We start from the raw sequence: 14,456 nt of genomic DNA, 5'->3' as shown, positions 1-14,456 counted from the left end.
TGGCTCTACGCACTGTGGGACATAGCATCTGAGGTCATCAGTTCCCTAGACTTAGAACTACTTAAACCTAACTAACCTAAGGACATCACACACCTCCGACTGAAGCGCCTAGAACCGCTCGGCGACAGCGGCCGGCTTTCAAAGTCAACTAACGTGTTTCTCATGTCTAGAGAACCAGCGTACATGTCCTCCAGCCGTCTTTCACATGCTAGATGCACTCAATACACACCACAATCGATCTACACTCAACCAAATAAAGACAGGAAAAGTGAAGAAGCAGTCAATTGGACAATTTACATGGGAGGGAATAATAGTCTAGCACAGACACATATCCACATTGCATCTTCTCAAATTTCCATACGATCACAAAAGCTGTCCAACACACACTAAATGTTAGTCCGCTATTCGCCCGTCTAGAGGATAACATGGTTAAGTCAATTACATTCCTGCATTGCAACAGGCCTCTCCATTCGGACGGCTCCTGCCATTAGCAGGAAACACGAATCATTCCCGCCTCAGGCCACCGCCGCCGCCGCACCAAGCACACATAGACAGAATCATCCTACGAAATTGGTCACATATATATTTGATAGCTATACTTACAATTAAATTTTACAATTGTGGTATCAGTTGAAAGACATTCGACAATGAGCGAAGTATCGGAAATACACCCAGCTAATGGTTATGGCTCTGGAAACAGAAATATCTGTACCATACTTATGACTTGCCTTTGCTATCACAGAATTCCACGCCAAATCCATACCTTCTTTACGACTGGACATAGTCATTTCCTTTGCACAAGTCGGAACAAAAACACATACTTCATAAGCCTCATGCTCAAGGAGAACCTATCGCACATCCCCTACTACTAAGTATAATACTTCATAAGTAACTGATTGCTGGCGATACAAAATAATACTGACCGAAAATCACCGATAGGTGGACATGTCATAAGTTTTCTTGCGAGTTGTACCACAGTGTCCTAGAAGAAAGGCGTAATCATCTTACAAACAGCCAGATGTTAAAAAACACAACCATATTACTACCACAAGCGGTCTTGGTTCTACAGGTGCATACAAGTATCCATGTTAATAGTTATACTCGCTGTATAAATCTATGTATGGCATTACCTCTGAATGAATTGGTTTTTTCCAGAGAAATGATGTGACGCTGAATATAGACGGTGATCGCCAGGGTGTATAGTATCAGACCAACAGTGCGATTACACGTCGCCGATGGTGCAACCTCGTAATAAAATTACCGAATTTTGAAAGTGATTCGGCTAAAGAATGTGGTATGAAACCGGTATTTGCAACCCCCTCACACCACAGCTGCTACATATTTCTCCAGCATTTGTAATACATACTGTCTCGATGCCATGTCAGAGGTTCGGTGATATATCGGCTGGGTTATAGACGATGGTTGACTGAGAAGGATCACAAACAGTAAGAGATGATGTGGTGACTGAAGTCATAAGAAATGTACACTAGCGTTTCAGAACTCTAGTGCTACGCCTTCGGTAGAAATGCTGTCTGGGATTTGGAATCAAGTCCCCCCATTCAAGCACACACCTGCATTGGATCCTATGGAGAAGTTCTTTAATGATTACAGCCACTAGTGAATCATATTTCTGGCACTCTCCCATCTGGAAACGAGTCACCTTTCTGGGACCTATATGCTACAGTAAAATTTCAACGTGGTTTTAGGTAGTCCCTGAGCATTTTGCAACTGCCCCTCCGACTCTGCGTTACCATCCCTGCAGCTTTGCGCATGTGATCATTCCAACGTAAGTCGGAACTGAGTAGAAGTCAGAGAAAGGTATATCTACCACCCTCTACAACCCATGTAGAAGCAGGCTAAGCTGAGTTACAGCTACAGGACTGTATTTTAACCATTCGATGGAAATGGGAACTGGGAGAAGGACAGGAATTTTGCTACTGCATTGTGGTGAGTCCTCAAACTGTATAGTACGAGGCACCATAACAATTTTTGGAAATTTGTGGTAAGTTGCTATGGGACCAAACTGCTGTGGGCATCGGTCTCTATGCTTACACAGTACTTAATCTAACTTAAACTAACTTACGCTAAGACAACATACACACCCATGCCCGAGGGAGGACTCGAACCTCCGAAGGGGGAAGCCACGCGAACCGTGGCACGGCGCCCTAGACCGCACGGCTACCCTGCGCGGCGAGGCACCATAAACAAAGTGCAAGGCGAGGTTAAAATGAATAGCTTCCAACACAGATACTTGGATATACAGGGTGAGTCATAAATGAGGGAAAATATTCCGAGGACTGCATGCTGCTATGCTCAACAAGTGTCTTCCATTGTTAATTTTGTTCTTCTCAGTGTACTGTGTACATAAAATAAAAGAAATGGTTAACCATGTAATGGGAAACCGACAAACCCCACAATCGCAACATGTTATTCACATGACGCCACGTAACACACGAATGTGCTGATTTGCGCCTGCCAGCGTTTGTATGGTACACGAAAGAACAAATCCCATGTGATTTATATCAGAATTCATGACTCACATGTTTTCGGCGCTGACAGTGTGTGCAATCTCATATCCCTGCAAACGGAAAGAGCGGTTATTGGCAGAAGGAAAACCGCGGCGTGCGTGACGTGTTTACAGCAGCACTGCGCTGTTCGCTCTAGCCGACTTTCACCTTGCCGACAGCTGCTAACGGGCACTTCGCAGTATTACTAAATGGTTCAAATGGCTCTGAGCACTATGGGACTTAACTTCTGAGGTCATCAGTCCCCTAGAACTTAGAACCACTTAAACCTAACTAACCTAAGGACATCACACACGTCCATGTCCGAGGCAGGATTCGAACCTGCGAGCGTAGCGGTCGCGCGGTTCCAGACTGTAGCACCTAGAATCGCTCGGCCACTTCGGCCGGCGCAGTATTACTATCATGCCAAGTTACATAAACGAGGAATACGCTGATATCCATCTCACCTATGGGCTTACCGATGGAAGAGCTGAAGTTGCAGGACAACGCTGTCACGAGAGGTTTCCCAAGTTGCGCCTTCCATCTGCAAAAACATTCTACTCTGTGGATAGTCGCTTGAGGGAGTATGATGCATGCGTAGCATCTCCAGTATTTAGTGGCCCGGGCCGACCGTTGACGCACAATGCGAATAACGAAGAGAATTTGTTACAAACTGTTGCGGAGGACCGAAGAATTAGCACCAGGTCTCTCGTCACTGCAGTCGGAATGTCACAGTCTATTGTTTTGCGACCAATGCGTAGAAACCATTACCATCCCTTTCGCATATACAAAGTACAAGCATTGCCGCTGGGAGACTACCAGGAGAGGCTGGAACTGCAAATTCATCCTACAGTTCAGAAGCATGACCTGCACGTTTCATGAATAATACTGTTCACCAGTGAAGCCTATTTCAAGAAGGACGATATAGTGAACTCGCATAATAGACAAGTGAGACCAGAAGAAAGTCCCCACAGGACAGTGATACGATGGTACTAACAACGATGCGTTGTTAGTGGCTGGCGTGATATTAACAATCGGCATCTCATAGGGCCGCATGTGCTACCACCAAGGCTGGCAGGAGAGCAATTTCCTCGTTTCCTGGATCCTATGTTACCAGAACTGTTGGAAGACGTTAGTGTCGCCTCTCGTGTGAATCTGTGGTACATGTATGATGGTGCCCCCGCTCACTTCAGCGGCGCAGTGCGACGTGTAATACCGCTTTTCTAAAAAACTATGTTTTGTGTAAAACATTTGTGCAAAGATTTCGGCCATAGAGTCGATGTTTATACTTGAATCGCTTCTCTGAGACAGGCCCTACGTCTCTGACATAGTTTTGAAAAAAGTGGAAAAATATTTCACAGGGCATTTTCTTAACTGTTTGCAATGACCATGTGAGAGATACCAATATGAACAATTACTCGGACTTATTCTATACTCAAATATCGTGTCTGTTTATTGACCAGAACTGAATATTTCTCTTGGAAATAGGGCTTTTCTGAAAGAATTGAGAAACAAAAAACATAAAACATTTACATCGTACAAACAAAGTGTTTAATGAACATGTAAGTAAATGTTAGAGACAATGTTCCAAGAATTGACAATATCTGTTCATGAAAACGGTCTGTTTATCATTACTAGAAATCACAAATCACACGTCTTCTGTGTCCGGTGCTCCCGCAGCAGTTGGCCACTGACGAACAGTATTCCAGGATTCTAGGACTGTTCTTGCTGCACTATGTAAGCATCCGACTTCTTTATGTCTACCATCATCTTTGCGTTGATAGGAATGCAGTATTCTGAATAGGCTCGAACAGCTGAGAAGTTAACGCTGGATCAAGAGCCTTCAGGAAGTTCTAATCTGAATGTGTGGGTATTTAAACTATTGTTTCATACTACAAGCTGTTACAGTCTCAAATGCTGTTCTCACGTCCCTTCGTGACGTAACTGTCTCTAGTGAATGAATTGTCCCCCTGTAAAGTCTCGTCCACCACAGTTTGAAGTCCAAGATTTCGTATGTTGAGATAACCTTTACAGAGAATTGTCATCTTGGACCGGATGATATGGTCAGTTCAACGTAATCCATACCAGTATATACTCTGTCATTTCCTCGCAGTGATCTCTTGATTCTGCCGAAACCGGTATCAGGTGGTAAGAAATAGTATCGCCTGAGTGGAAAGAATACTTCTATTTTCTGAAATTTTCCAGCATCCCCGAAAGCTTTGCAAGATGGTTATAATTCTGCACCTTACAAGCACTCACCCACATACTTTGCCGTGAACTCCAACCACAATTAGGTATCATTTGATATGTTGTACATCCTATATATGAATATTTAAAGGAGACTGACATTGTCATGTACAAATCATTACATTCTTAACGCTTATTGCATGAAAGCTGACAGATTGTCTTTATTATCAGAACGGCGTAATGAATGATTGCCTATACTAGTAGAGGTTGGAACACCAGTGTAGATGAAGCGGCAGGCAGAACTCAAACTCTGGGTGGAAGGCCCGCACAGGTGTTGGTCCTGCTTAAAACCAGCAAGTAGCTAGACGGATGTCGTGGCACCTGAGCTCTGGAGCACAATAGCGTGACGGCCGGCCGCTATTGTAGCAGGACCGGAGGGATAACCGGGAACTCTGCAAATCTTAGACGCAGGTGAGAAGAATGAAGAAGCGGCACCTCGGAATCCACGCAGGCTAGGTTATTTCCAAGGATTTTTACTCAGAAGCGCACCATTGTACAAGTATAGTTTTTTCCTCGCAAACTTTCCGCGCTGGGCGACAAAAGACTAAAATATGGTTGGTCGGCGTTCTGAAGAATCTGTTGAAAGGGAGAATATTCCGTGGTTTCGGGAAAATGTTTCGTTTTCGGAATTAGGGGGGTGGGGAGCCGAGCCTTGCTGGGAATCCAGTGGTGGCGAGACGAGGTCTTCCGCTGTGAGCGCCCGTGTGTGACGGTCGCTCGATATCAGCTTTGTTGCTACAGATAGACTTGCTGTCTTCGCTCTCAGGAGAGTTTATAGTTAGAACAGTTAGGCACTGTACTGTTGCGAACCTTTACGATTCTGGACTTCACCTCCATGTTGGATGTCGTTGCTGGGTACGCAGCGTTCAGTAATTGAGAGCACTTCTTCTGCCTATACTTACGTTGAGACATTACCTGAACTCCGTCCTTGTGGCTGGGAGTTCGCGTTTTCGTCTGTAGAACACAGAGAGGAAAAGACGGTATTAGAGTATATTAGTCAGCGGACCGCCTTCTGCCATCCTAGTGTTTGAAAGCGTTTATTTGTGGCTGGGGTTCTTCCATCGTTGCAGACGAATACAAAACATCATTCCGACGCACTGGACGCAGTACACACGGTGATATCGCAAATTGCTTCCGCTTATTAGGGCTATAAAGCTAATCAGTTGTGATCACGTTAGTTTATTTCCACTGAGGTTCCACACCATCGTAGATCATCTTTGAAAGTGTCTTCTAGTGTTTGGTACGTAGATGATGTCAGTCATTAGGCGTTAGTGATATTAGATCGCGCAGTCATAATAAGGAGAAGAGTTGGGCAATTGATTAATAATTTTAGTTAGGAAATATAGACAATTGTAGTTAAAGGGTTGATTTTAATCTATAATAAATATACATTGAACAACAACGTTTGTCATTTAGTAGTATTAGTTGCTTTCATCATTCATTTATGTTTAGATTGTAATTTATATGTAAAAAAGAGCATTAAGAGTTCCTAAGATCTGCTTCAGGGGGTAGTCATACAGGGCCATATCATCATTTTAGAGTTTATTATTTTCCGTTGCGCACATTCATTTTTACACCCGCCTGGAGTAGCATCTTGCAGCTTGACACATTCTTGTTAAACAGTGAGTTTTGTTTAGCGCTGGGCAGTTATCACAAAACAGATAAACAGTTTTTATGTAGTTGGGAATTCACGTGCTTAGGTAGTGATACAAGAAAGTGCGCACTTCTATAGGACCCGTTGTGGGCGACACCTTCGTGATAAAGATAATGAAATGCCCTATTGTCTTTCAAATTGTGAATGCTGTAACATTAACCGTCAGCTGCAAGAGATAAAATAGGCCTTGAATAAGTACTCTTGGTAGATGAAAATTCTGCATGAAATCAAGTCTCAGACTCAAAATATGTTTATTTTCTTTGCACAGCCTTTCAGTTCCATTCAAAACAGTATAAAATTATTTGGCTCTTCTCTTGTGCAGCAATAAATAACAAACCGCAGTCCGTCGAGATGTCTCGTTCAGACTTTCATTTTTAATTTCCATCATTAATTGCTGACATTCACAACTCTCATCTACTTTTGGTCTGTCCAAATGAAGATCAAAATCCTGCTTAAATGTTTTCACATAGTATTCATATTTGTTGGGAGAAAGGACATTCACTTCTTCGAAAAGTTCGTACATGATGTTTCTATTCAAGCCAACACTTAAGTAAAGGTACGCTTTATCAGTATAATGAGACTCTTTCGTCAGAAATGATATGTTCTCATGAACTCTGGCAATTACAAGTTGTGATATTGAATCTCCGCTATTTGACTTTCCCCCCTCATCTTTAGGGCTTTTTCCAACCACAGGTAGTTGTCTTACTCTTCTCACCCTTTCTTCGCCAACTGCAGATAAGCTTAGAAATGCTTGTCTGCAGATTTGGATACGATTTGCTCCCCCCATGCAATGATATTTGAAAGAATTGTCCTTTGGACTTTTTCCCCTCTCTTGATCTCTCTCGTTTTACTTTTTCTGCTTGTTTTAGGCTAAGAAGGTAAAGATCTTGTTACGACAGAACTTGTTAAGATCCAGAAGATGTGTGAGAATTGATCATTGATCATCTTGACTACCGGATTCAAAACACTTAGACCTGCATGTGCAAGGTTGTCCGACAGATTTTTCTGTTATTACTTTACCATGGTAAATGGTATGCTCCAATTCCTTTAGTTTACCAGTTCTGACTACATTTAGTTGGTACAGCTCAGGATGACATACACCTTTCCTCCTCCTTTTCTTATGAATAGGTTCAATTTCACAATAAGATTCACTCATATTAATAGAATATAAGATACTACGAGGACATAATATCACACCCAAACCTCTATCTCTACAACAATGACTTTGAAACAAACCATAGTTGCATTATTTATATCGTTCTCCCACCTTTTCTATTACAGCATCTCAATATAGTAGATGGAGTTACTGTTCAGAATTGTGGAGAGCAAAAGCGCCCTATGTCCTGTACATGGGGCTATTTTGAAACCAATGAGAATTTCTCCGCTGTATAATTCGGCTATTTGGTAATAAGCAGAGATCCTTTCCACACTAAACGATAGGTAGACCCCTAAGGAACATAGAAATGTACATAGCACAAAATGTCGCAAAAGTGGTCTTAGGGTCCTTCTGAAATAAGCGATTCATTTGTATTATCTGTGTAATAAAAGAAGGCGCATCCTTAAATTTTTTTTGAGAGCAGCTAGGAGAAGCTTGACTGTTCGCACTTGTCTTTCTGTCTGCCTTCAGATTTTGGCATGTAAGCATAATGGGCTGTAGTTGTAGCAATTTCGCAATATACCAATTTGAGTTACTTAAGTGCTGTTTTATTATCAGTTAACCAGTCTACATGTTTATTTTATTATTCATTGTGCCATGAGTTTTATTTTCAGCATTTCTACCAGGGAAGGAGCAACATTTCGATATGGTACCGATCCCCCATTAGCGTGATTTTATTGCTATTGTACAATGTCCATTCTTATGCATCGTTAAGTGCGGAACCTGCAGTCATTCATGACAAATGTCCGAGTGTTTCAAATCAACCATGGAGCATTGAGCGACTACCAAATCGCGATATGGAAATTACATTTCCTAAAATTCAGTCGATTCACATCCTGTGTTGCGCCGCTCCCAATACCAGTCTGGGATTATTTTCTTCATTCTCGTAACGAAACACTAAAACAGTTGAGTTGGCGAAGGTGGAAGCCTAGCTTAAGACTCCACCTGGACAGTTCCTTCCCTTCCAAATGGACTGGTCGTGGAGGCCAGCTAGATCGCCAGACCTTAATCTCTTTGTGGAGCCATCTGAAATCTGCGATTTATGGTTGATGGCGTCAACCTTCGACGCAGAATACAACATGCCTCTGATATTACGCGACGAGACAAAGACATGATGGATCCGTGTCCAGCAGTCCTTTCTGCGAAGAGTCAGACTTTGTCACACACACATTGGCCATCATATCGAACAGTACTTATGAGACGCCACTACAGCTTCTGGTCATGTATGTCTATGTCGTTTCGATTTGTGCGGTTATGCTGCGTTTGGATTAACTGAGACAGAGAAGTCATATTTTGTATTTGCATCCTTTGTACTCGTTCCTTGAGACTAAATCCAGGACACAAAAACTAAATAATAAAACAAGCATACACAGTAATACAGTTCCTCCGCAGTTTCTTTCCCCTGTGACAACTAGCCACGATACTTAATACGGCTGGCGAGAACGGAGCGATACTGATGTGGATGATATCGCCCGCATTGTCACTCAGACGCCGTTTACTCTGCGTGCCTCGCTTTCTAACCGGTGGCGTCGACTACCTACAACATTTGCCTGTTGTGCGCTGTTGCTGACCTTAACCCTTGGTCTATGTCAGCGACCATGAACACCCAAAAGCACGCTTCACATTTCTCGATCTTATAACATTCAACTGCATTGCCACTTAGTGACATAAAACATGAGGGAAAAGAGTGTACTTGTAGTTCAGTGTGTGACACTTTGTACGAAATATTTTTCCTCATTTACGACTCATCCTCTATGTTAGCAACAGTTGCACTGATTAGGCATTTGCATAATTTACACTTCAATAACCATTAGAAAAATTAGTTAAAGTAACAGCAATTAACCATAATGAAATCCGAATACAAAATTTTTACATTAATAGAGTCCAATCTGACTAGCGGTAAATTGCTGTATGCGGTATAATAAAATACGTGAAACACTAATAGCAGTATCAGATATGTTGAAAGCGAAACAGTTCGTACTTTAATAAAAGAATTACATGGTGCTCACCCACAAGAACTCCTAGTCAATCAACAAGTAAAATTTACGAGCTAATGTTTTAACGGCTAGCAAGTTTACAATATTATAAATGGGAATTACTAAAACTTACACCAAAACAAACAGAACAGACAAACATGGCCAGTTAGGAGCACAAATACCAACGTAATCAAACTGGATGAAGCAGAACAAGTATTCGCCATAATATAGTAAAATGTATCATTTTACTCAACTGAATAATCAATAAACAAATGTACGCTCTTCAGTCCAGGATCCATATATGTGGACTTCGTAGTTTTATTTCGTAAAGCTTATGAACAGTTTCTATCGTCTACAGACCTCTCGTACACATTTGTTGAAGTTTCGTAGTTTCAATCCATGCCACTAAATTGCACCACAATCTGCTGCTGTGATAGAGGACCTAGGGTTTTTATGTAAACACTTCATAAAAAGAACCATGTAGTGATCGTGGGTGGGGCGGGAAACAGTTTGTACAGGGATGGGGCATAAGACATAGGTGGTGACCTGGACAAGATAGTTCCCCTGACTCATGGCACCAACGTACACTTTGTTGAGCTGTTCCGGTGTCATGATCCACCACACCTTGATGGAGCTGTGAGGCGAATCAGTGTGGGGTTAGGGATGGCTCTGAGGACAGCCAACTTTGCTCATGTTTCTCTGGTGTCCGTCGGGACTACCAACAGATGGGGTTTCACTAGGCATGGCCCACACCTAAACAGGACTGGGAAGGGAAGATTAGTACAGCTGATTCATGAAAGTATAGGGGGTGGATCTCGGCCCATACATGGTCAAATACCTGTTGTCATAGGTAGGAAAAGTAGGTCTTTTTTATGATAAATCCAGATAACAGGTACCCCTGCCTAAAGAGTATCTCCAGCACTTTAAAAAATACTGAAACAATCACTCACAAGACAGATTTTAACACCTCAAACATCACATATACCAGATGTCACAAAGAAAAACAAACCACTGAAAGAGTAACATGGGGCATTTCACAGACTGAACAATCCTTCATCAAAATATGCAATCAATAACAAATAAAATACAACTATTAGAAGTTGAGCTCCAATCTTTGAACTGCACAGTAGTTTGTATTACTGAGCACTGGTGTAGAGACACAGAAATCCAACATGTAGTATTATCATTGTATGAAAATAAAAACTCCTACTGCAGAACTACTGCAAGGGATGGAGGACCATGCATTTATATCAGAAAAGGAACACAGTTCAAATCAACACATGACCTTAGTACTGTAAGTGAAGAGAAACACTTTGAAATATCTGCTATTGAAATAACAGGGCTTGATATCACGAAGAAATTAATCATTTTGTGTGTGTATAGATCTCCCAGTGGTAGTATGGACACTTTTTTCAATAAGTTAACAGAAGTTCTAGATAAAGTCTCTAGTAAAAAGGTGAACATAATTCTGTGTGCGGACAGTAACATCAACACTAACATCATAAATGAATCCAGCAGCACCTTCATAAACATCCTTCAAAGTTTTGGCATGTCCCTATTGGTCAATAGTGCAGCAAGGGTTACCACGACTTCATCAATAATCGACCATGTGGCCACAAATATGGACAGGTAAAAATGTGATGTAGCTGTAAAAGATCTCGGACTATCAGACCATCTCTGTCGAATAACAACAGTAAAGTCAGGCATCGAATCATTCCCTAAACTAAGAGCCTACAACCGACAATTACCAGAAACCAAAATAAAAGATTGTTCAAAAGAACTAGAAAAACAAAGCTGGGATGAAGTGTATAAGGAAACCATCGTCAATATGAAATTCTCTAAATTCTCCACAAAGTTTAAATTGAACTTTGAAAAGGCATTTCCAAAAGTATGCATATCTGTATCAACATCTCACAAAAACAGATGGCTAACAGCAGGTGTTAAGAAGTCCTCCCAAACACTTAAACACCTCAGTTCCATGAAAAAGATTCGCAGTGATCAAGAATTCTTAAATTTCTATCATAGATACAAAAAGATCTATAAGAAGGTACTGATTGCTGCAAAAAAGTTATTTAATGACAAAATAATATATAATGTAGAGAACAAAAGCAAAGCAGTCTGGAATGTTATAAAAAAGGAAACTGGGAGAGGCAAACAAACGCAGAATAACATACTGCTAAGGGAGGGGGATAAAGTAACAGATGATCCATAGCACTTAGCAAACTATGTAAACGAGCATTTTTAAAGTATTGCAGAGAAGTTACAGTAAAAATTCCCCCAAACAAATATAACACCTGTAAATAATGTTGCACTAAATACAATGATGTTACTTCCAACCACAGAGAATGAAGTCAATAAAACAATTCAAAAACTAAAAAATAAAAAGTCAGTAGGCTTAGATGAAGTACCAATGTGTGTACTGAAACAATGCATAGGGATTATATAAGGCCCCTTAACAAATATAATAAATGAATCCTTCACATCAGGGACATTTCCAGAGCAGTTAAAATAGGCAAGAGTTGTACCTATGCTTAAGAAAGGTAATGCAGAAGACATAGATAATTACTGGCCCATTTCCCTGCTGTCAGCATTCTCAAAAATAATAGAAGCAATTATGAGAGACAGATTAATGAATTACCTGAATAAATACAATCTTTTAAGCGAATCAGAGTTTGGTTTCCAAAGTAGCAAAAATACGGAGTCAGCCATAGTAGAATTCACAAAAGTTGTACTTGATGCTCTTGATAAAGATGAATGTGACACAGGCATATTTTTGGATGTTTCTAAGGCGTTTGATACAGTCGACCACAAGATTCTATTAAATAAATTAGAAGCATTAGGAATAACAGGGGTAGCTAACGACTGGTTTCGATCATACCTAACAGGTAGGGTACAAAGAGTAGAGAGAACACATACTTCAAATAGACATTTAGTAAAACACTTATCAGAACCAAAATACATTAATATAGGGGTTCCGCAAGGTAGCATATTAGGACCAATACTGTTCCTGATACACATCAATGACTTTTCCAGTAGTGTTACTCATGGTGAAAAAATCCTCTTCGCTGATGACAGCAATATTATAGTCACTGAGAAAACAAGAGAAATCCTTGCCGAGAAATCAAATGAAACTCTCAAGGAAGTTTATGATTGGTCAATAAGTAATAAAGTGATATTGAACATAAAGAAAACAAACACCATGAATTTCAGTTTGAAGAGGAAAATGACAATGTTAAATTAAATGTAGATGACACCTCTATAGACAGTGTAACAAATGCAAAATTTCTAAAAAAGAATATTGATTCTCAGTTGAAGTGATGTGAACACACAGAGGTACTTGCTAACAAAATGTCATCAGCATGTTATGGCCTTAGAATCCTATCATCAGTGGGTAACATGCAGTGTCTTTTAGTTACATATTATTCATATGTACACTCAGTTCTTAGCTATGGAATTCTTTTTTCGGGAACAAATGCACAAAATATGAACACAATTTTTAAACTCCAGAAAAGAGCCATAAGAATAATAACCAAAAATACTAGTCGTGCTCATTGTAAAGATCTGTTCAGAACACTGGAGATTTTAACTGCTCCATGTGAATACATTTACCAGTCAGTTGTACACATCAAAAATGACATAGGTAATTACTGCACACACAGCTCTGTCCATGACCATGCATAGACTCAACTTACATTTACCAAGAAAAAATAAACATAAAACTCAAAACAGCATTTTCTACCAAGGAATAAAACTGTACAATAAATTACGAAAAGAGATTAAAGAAATTGCCAAAATACACTTATTTAAAAAGGCAGCTAAAAAATACCTGTTATGCAATACATTTTATACACTGACGGATTACTTAGCTAAAACAGAGTAGGGGTTTGATGAAAAATATTACACAAATAAATCATAATAATAATGATTATAAAATGTCCAACATTCCACATAACACCTTCATTTTATGTTTTTTCCTTCTTTTTTTCTTTCTAGAAATAATAAGCTATGCATAGCACAATACTAACACATCTTCCTCTTTCTGAGCTCAACATCTCACTCATTATGGAGGCTCAGAGATCACCAGTGTGTGTGTGTGTGTGTGTGTGTGTGTAGTGACTGAAGTAATATGAAGCAATGTGTGTATAGTGTGTGCAGTGACTGATAATGAGATATGAGTGAACAATGTGGCATTACATTATTTAATAAGTTATTTGCAAAAAACGTATTGTATACCAGGAGTAAATCTAATGATTGTTTCTAACTAGAAGTCTGTAAATATATGTTTATACGAATTAGCTTATTTTAAATTGATCTAAATTTGTAAATACTTTGACATGTCCTATATCCTTGTAAAAAGAAACCTACGGATGAATAAATCTACTACTACTACTACTACTGCTGCTATTGCTTGCAGCGCTCAATGTGATGTTTTGACGATACGGGTCGGCGAAGTGGCTACACACAGCGCGCGCTCTGAAGGTAATTCAAAATAATACCTTGTTCTGTACACTAAATCTACTTTCTTTTTTGCTTTACGTATGTAAAAATAGTCACGAGTGTGACTGATATATGATTTTTCCAAAATTATCTCTTATTGTGAATACTTCAAGAGTCAACCTCAAAGTTTTTCTGTTTACCTTATTCATTGTGATGTTTCAATTGTTATGTATTGTGTGAGGGAATCCTCATAATTATCTAATCGTCATATAATTTTTAGGATCCAGATTGTTGAAACATCAACAATTAATTTATGGCGTTACTTTCAGTAATCAACGATGAAGAAATACTTCGGATGCTGGAGGAGAGTGACTTCAGTTCACTTTCAGACGAGGAGAGTCAACAGTTTTCGGATGAGGAAGTTGTCCCTGAATCTTCAGTCACTACTGAACACGCAGGAATCGAAATAGAAGACCCTACGC

Source organism: Schistocerca piceifrons, chromosome 4, assembly GCF_021461385.2.
Source record: "Schistocerca piceifrons isolate TAMUIC-IGC-003096 chromosome 4, iqSchPice1.1, whole genome shotgun sequence".
In the NCBI taxonomy this organism is placed as follows: domain Eukaryota; kingdom Metazoa; phylum Arthropoda; class Insecta; order Orthoptera; family Acrididae; genus Schistocerca; species Schistocerca piceifrons.
This window is presented reverse-complemented; position numbering follows the sequence as displayed.